The 6,783-nt window shown below is 29.0% G+C and overlaps 1 long non-coding RNA gene across 2 annotated transcripts in view; it reads right to left on the bottom strand.

Annotated features, from left to right (window-relative positions):
- The window catches only part of LOC129611531 (uncharacterized), a 49,094-nt gene extending 43,295 nt beyond the window's left edge, over nucleotides 1-5,799 (bottom strand). The window contains exons 1-3 of one of the 2 annotated variants that reach the window (XR_008697175.1): nucleotides 5,540-5,799; nucleotides 4,871-5,188; nucleotides 3,578-3,682 (exon numbers count right to left, since the gene is read on the bottom strand). This is a non-coding gene — a long non-coding RNA (uncharacterized LOC129611531). Of the gene's footprint in view, nucleotides 1-3,577; nucleotides 3,683-4,870; nucleotides 5,189-5,539 lie in introns of those variants that run through there. The other variant, XR_008697176.1, reaches the window with a different exon arrangement.
- Nucleotides 5,800-6,783: the final 984 nt, after the last annotated feature.

Raw genomic sequence — 6,783 nt, forward strand, 5'->3', positions numbered from 1 at the left:
ATTCTTAATATTTGGAAAAATAATAAAGTCAGATCCATGAAACTTGGCAGTTGTGTGTCCGATTATAAATCAGATATATTTGTGAAGTTTTGATGGAATTGTTTGACAGGTTCAGGTACTTGCCATACAACTCCAAAAGCTAATTTTAAATATTTGGAAAAATTATAAAGTCAGATTCATGAAACTTGGCAGTCGGATGTCCAATTATAGGTCAGACATATCCGTGAAGTTTCTACAGAATGACTTCACAGGTTCGAGTAATTGCTACACAATAACGAAAGGTGCAGGGTATTATTCAATCGGTTTATACCGACTGAAACGTTTTTACTTGTTTTACTTATTTTTATTTTCGTTTTCTTTTATTAACACAAAAACATAAAAATGTTTTTAATAGCTACCTTCTTTTTAATTGCAAGTTGAAAAGCGAGTCAAAAAATGCTAGCAAGATATCTCGCAAAATTAAAATTATTTTTTATGAAATATGTATGTACTTCATTCTATTACGAGTAGTTCGAAATGATTAAGTTTAAAATTTTACATTATCTACATAAAAAGTATTTTTCTATATTATTATTTTATCTTATCATCAAAGAGATAAAAATAAATGTATGTATTTAAATATTTTTAAAAACTTTTGAGATAGCATGACTACGTTATTTGAATCCGATCTTTTGAAAAAAAACAAGTCCGAGAATAATTTATTTCTACATGATACCTAATCATTTATTAATATTTTTATACCCTGCACTTCGTGAAGGGTATATTAACTTTGGTATGGAGTTTGTAACTACTTGAAGGAGTCATCTGCGGTATGGACATATATATATATTCTTGCTCAGCGTAAAATTCTGCGTCGATTTAGACATGTCCGTCTGTCCGTCCGTCCGTCCGTCCGTCCGATCGCACGATAACTCAAAAACGAATAATGCAATCGACACCAAACTTTCACAAGTTGTTTCTTTTGTGCCAAGGGCGAACCCTATTGTTATTGGACCAATTCGGACAACGGGTTCGGGTAGCTGCCATACAACTCAAAGAGTTTATTTTAATTATTTCAAAAACTAATAAAGGTACAAATATAGAATTTTGTATACATGTGTCCAATTATATTCTACTTATGCTCTAAAAATTTTAATGAGATAGCTGCACCGGTTCGGGTGGCTGCCATACAACTCCAAAAGTAAATTTTTTATATTCGGGAAAATAATAAAGTCAGATTCATGAAACTTGGCAGTCGTGTGTCCAATTATAGGTCAAAGATATTTCTGAAGTTTTGGTGGAATTGCTTGACAGGTTCGAGCAGCTCCCATACAAGTCCAAAAGCTTATTTTAAATATTTGGAAAAATAATAAAGTCAGATTCATCAAACTTGGCAGTTGTGTGTCCAATTATAGGTCAAAGATATTTCTGTAGTTTTGGTGGAATTGCTTGACAGGTTCGAGTGGCTCCCATACAAGTCCAAAAGCTTATTTTAAATATTTGGAAAAATAATAAAGTTAGATTCATGAAACTTGGCAGTTGTGTGTCCAATTATAGATCAGATATATTAGCGAAGTTTTGGTGGAATTGCTTGGCAGGTTCGGGTACCTGCCATACAACTCCAAAAGCTAATTTTAAATATTTGGAAAAATAATAAAGTCAAACTCTTGAAACTTGGCAGTTGTGTGTCCAATTATAGATCAGATATATTTCTGAATTTTTAGTGGAATTGCTTGGCAGGTTCGAGTAGCTCCCATACAAGTCCAAAAGCTAATTTTAAATATTTGGAAAAATAATAAAGACAGATTCATGAAACTTGGCAGTTGTGTGTCCAATTATAGGTCAAAGATATTTCTGAAGTTTTGGTGGAATTGCTTGACAGGTTCGAGCAGCTCCCATACAAGTCCAAAAGCTTATTTTAAATATTTGGAAAAATAATAAAGTCAGATTCATCAAACTTGGCAGTTGTGTGTCCAATTATAGGTCAAAGATATTTCTGTAGTTTTGGTGGAATTGCTTGACAGGTTCGAGTGGCTCCCATACAAGTCCAAAAGCTTATTTTAAATATTTGGAAAAATAATAAAGTTAGATTCATGAAACTTGGCAGTTGTGTGTCCAATTATAGATCAGATATATTAGCGAAGTTTTGGTGGAATTGCTTGGCAGGTTCGGGTACCTGCCATACAACTCCAAAAGCTAATTTTAAATATTTGGAAAAATAATAAAGTCAAACTCTTGAAACTTGGCAGTTGTGTGTCCAATTATAGATCAGATATATTTCTGAATTTTTAGTGGAGTTGCTTGGCAGGTTCGGGTACCTGCCATACAACTCCAAAAACTAATTTTAAATATTTGGAAAAATAATAAAGTCAGATTCACGAAACTTGTGTGTTCAGTTATAGATCAGACATATCCGTGAAGTTTCTATAGAATGGTTTCACAGGTTTGAGTAATTGCTATACAACAATGAAAGGTGCAGGGTATAATTCAATCGGTTCATACCGACTGAAACGTTTTTACTTGTTTAATATAACATTTTCAATATAGGTATTCAAGCTTTAAAGTTTGGCGATTTCGCCAAAGAAGACAACAAATAACAAAATGTTTCAACGGAATAGATAAATAGAAATTTTTTAATGTGCTGTGTTGTGGAGTAATCTCTTACAATATGTATTCCAAAATTAAAATTAATTGAGTTGTTTTTATTTTAACTATATAAAGGAAATGGAAAACAATCAAAGTAAGTAGTTAATTTTACTTCAAATTTTAAAAAATTTACATCCCAAATTTTTTATTGGTAACTTGTATCTTATAGTACAAAAATAAAAAGATTCAACAACTAACCAACTTGGAGGAAGCTGTAAACCTAATTTTGAGTCTAAGAACTAAATTTAAGCTTTAACTATTTGACTCTATTTTTACAACCTGGCGGTTTGTCGGTCTGTCTAGCTGTGTGTGTACGCGTGTATCTCAAGTTCAGCTGAACCGATTTTCATGAAATTTTATAAGTTTGTTTTGGCTATGTAACGGATTGATCAACTTTTGGGATATATGAGGCCTTGGGAATTTTCGAGATGTATGAGGCCTTAAATTTGGGATGTCAATATAATGAACATATAAATTTTTTTTGGACGATCAGGGCTTGGCAACCGAACTAAGTGCTAAATTTAGATTTTTTATCATATCTATGGAACAAATTGATAGAATTTCTTTAAATGTCATATTTGAGTCCTGGTTGCTACCGGAACTAACTTGCGAGCATTTCAGGGAACTCGGATGGCATAAAGCGAAACTTTATTGAGAGCCAAATTTACATTTTTCTAGGTAATTGGAAAGAACCATTTAAGAGGCATTTTTATAATATTTTGTAACACTTTTACCAAACTAGACAATACACATTGCGGTACCTTAAGTGCTGACCACATCAGATTTTTTTTTTGGTTTTAAGGTATCCGTTTTAATAATTTTGTCATATTTTTAGTTTTAAAATTCACTTGAGAAAGAAATTCATCTAAAATGAAAAGCCCTATTAACATACAAGTAAATACATTTTTTATTTTTTTCAAACTTAAAATTATGTGAATTTTACAATTCAACTTACAATTTAGCTTTAAAATATGGAGTTATTATTTCATTTCGTACTGTTGAGTTAACTATTATCAGTATTCTTTTATAACTCGCCAGGAGGAGTTCTTGTTGTTTTCTTAAAAAGAAAATTTATTCATAGGAAATTTTATGATAAATTTTTTTTTTGTAAGATACATTATTTAATTTAGCTGTGTAAAAATTTTTATGAAAGGTCCCTCACTAATAAACACATAATTTGTGATGATTTATGGAATTGATTCTAAGTATATGCTACAGCATGTATTAATATTATTTTGCGTTAGCAAAAACATACCGTGACTCAATAATGCTTTAAAAAAGATTTAAGTACGGTATTAATACGGTTGTAGTACCGTCTCAGAGCTTTTAATACTTTTACATTGTAAAAAAAACTGCTAAAGCTTTGCGTACATTTTGGAATACAATTTTTACCATATCAATACATCTTTGACGTTTATTTGAAAATTTCAATTTAAAGTTCTGTTCAAATGTTAATTTTTATAAAACGTTACCACATCATTAAAAACATTGCATTTTAAGAAAAAAAATTGATAACTAGAACTTTATTTCTGAAAATATATGCTAGTTTATTTTATCGGTTATGTCTGGCAACATTTATATGACAAGGTACAAGAAAAGCATGTTTGATTTTTTCGATACCCGATTTACTTTTATTTTACGTCTCCACTACGTATAAAACATATTTAGGAAAAGTGTACAATGTCAGGAGCTTTTATTAAACTTCTTGGAACTTGATACTTTGTAAAATTTACGTCGTGAGCGCATTATTGAAGTCACGAATATAGTTAAACTAAAAAAACTTTAGAGAACTATAGTTTTTAATCACTGCTTAAATTACCGTCGTTTTAATTTACCTAATTCAACAACATAGAGTTACTATATTGTTTTTTGTAACTTCAAAAGCTACGGCTTGTTTTTGAGGTTACAAAAAAAAATTTGGTAAAAGAAGGAAGCCAAATTGGAAATTTGAATAAAAACTGGGGCGTATGAAGGATAGAGAGGAACTCTTTTGGATGCAGATAAAAAAATACAAAGAAAAATATTTTTTTAATTTCATAAATACAAAGTAGTTTTTCATACTACGTATGAAAAAATAGTTTAAGTATTTACTGCTTAAATGTGCTTATATCTATATATGTACACAAAAGGACTTATATAAATGTATAAGTTTAATGTAAGCATATTCATCCATTTTCGTGACATTTTTTTCTTCTTGCTTTGTGTATATTTCAAAATATATTACATAATAACTTTATTTTTTTACCTTTTTGTTGTTGATGATTATTATGAACTTCGGAAGTTTCATCAACATTTCCTTGTACTACAGTTGCAGCAGTTACATCTGAATTGGGATTACTCAATACTTCCGCCATTTTGAGTTCAAGTTTTGTAATAATATACGTATATTATATATTAAAATAAATTTGTATATGAAACGGTAATTGTTATTATCCTTCCTTTAAAAGATACAAAAAGCTGCTTTTTTTTTTATCTATTTTTTCTCTATTTCTATCTGCTTTTAAAATTTAAACACAAATACAATTTGTCTTTGTGTTCCACTTCTGTTTTCACAAAAAAAAAACTATATTTAAAATAGAAAAAAGAATATAATATTTTCTTGTCATAAAATTGAAAAAAATAACAAAAAAACAAAACAATTGTTAATTTTAAAATAAATTTATTTCACTTTTATTTTTTTTATTTTTGTCACTGTAAACACACACTTTCTTTTAAATAAAATATGTATTCAATTTTATTTTGACGGTTATGATAATAAACGGTAGATATATCGACATATGCATATGTATACTCTATAATATATACTCTTAGGCATATAATGATTTTTAATCATAAATAACCCTACAAAAGCTGATATTTGGGTATAAGTTTAAGTGTATATGTCAGTGTATGAACATAATACAGCTATACCTACTAAACAATAATTTAAGATGATTACATACATGTGTATGTACTCTTGAGATTTTTTTTCCTAAAGACCAAATATTAAATATAATTGTATTTACTATAACAATTTAAACCATCATCCAAGACATTAATTTGGGTTATTTCGTTTTTAAAAACTTTTTATTTATATAAAATAAAATAAATTTTAAATTTTTTCTTTTTAAACTTCAATTCTGTCCCCGTAATTAAATCTGCGCCTGTACTAACATCAATTTATCACTCGGACATTCCACGGACAACTGAGATATCAAAAATTATAAGAAAAATAATAAAACTTAAAAGTTATATGTATATATAATAAGATTTTATTTATATTATACAAATACAAATTGTATACATAAGATAGAAACTTACTTTGTATTGTATTTGATGACATCAATAAGCTTTACAATTTCTTATTAGAAAGCTTTTGTATTTAATGTTGTACTAAAATAGGAAAACTGAGCATTTTTAAAATGAATAATAATATACACAAATATACCTGAGTGACATCTATTTTATAAAAGTAAAACATAATGCTTTTGTATCAGAAACATGATAGAACATAGGTTGAGTTTATATTGTCAGTTCAAAGTCGATTCTGTAGTGGAAATCCGATTTTGTTATTTTATAACACCTTCAGCATACATACCTTGCATACTTATTGTCAATTATAATTAAATTAAGGTTAATATTTACGGCAGATTGTTTCTATTGCGATCAAATCCAGTTCAAATAGGTTTCAAAAATTTGTGGAAATCTGGTAAACCTTATTTGAAACTTTATATAATACCTTTCAAACATACGTTCGTATGCGTATAATAATCTTTTCCATTAATACGTTACCTACCCAAAACATTTTCATGTAACATGTTGCCAAGATGAGACCATATGACTCGCATTGTCAAAACTGTATAAGATTTATGTAGAACCAAGCATTTAACTCAGCATGCTTTAACTCTACAAGCCCTAACCTTGCAAACTGTACCTTAGTCAAAATATGTTCCCATGCGAACGTGCGTAAGGTACATTTAAGTAGGTATTCTGAAAATTTGAATTCAGCTATACACCGACATTCTCTGTTAAGGATAATCATTTTGAACTAGTACCTGGCGACGAAGGGCAGGAGATCGCACATTACTATTTAGTAAGCATAGATCTAATAAATTTCTCTTTTATTATTTTTATTTATAAAAATGTTCCCTATATTGACATAACAACTATGCTAATTGA

The sequence above is a fragment of the Condylostylus longicornis genome, unplaced genomic scaffold (assembly GCF_029603195.1).
Source record: "Condylostylus longicornis isolate FDR11 unplaced genomic scaffold, ASM2960319v2 ptg000004l, whole genome shotgun sequence".
Classification (NCBI taxonomy): Eukaryota; Metazoa; Arthropoda; class Insecta; order Diptera; family Dolichopodidae; genus Condylostylus; species Condylostylus longicornis.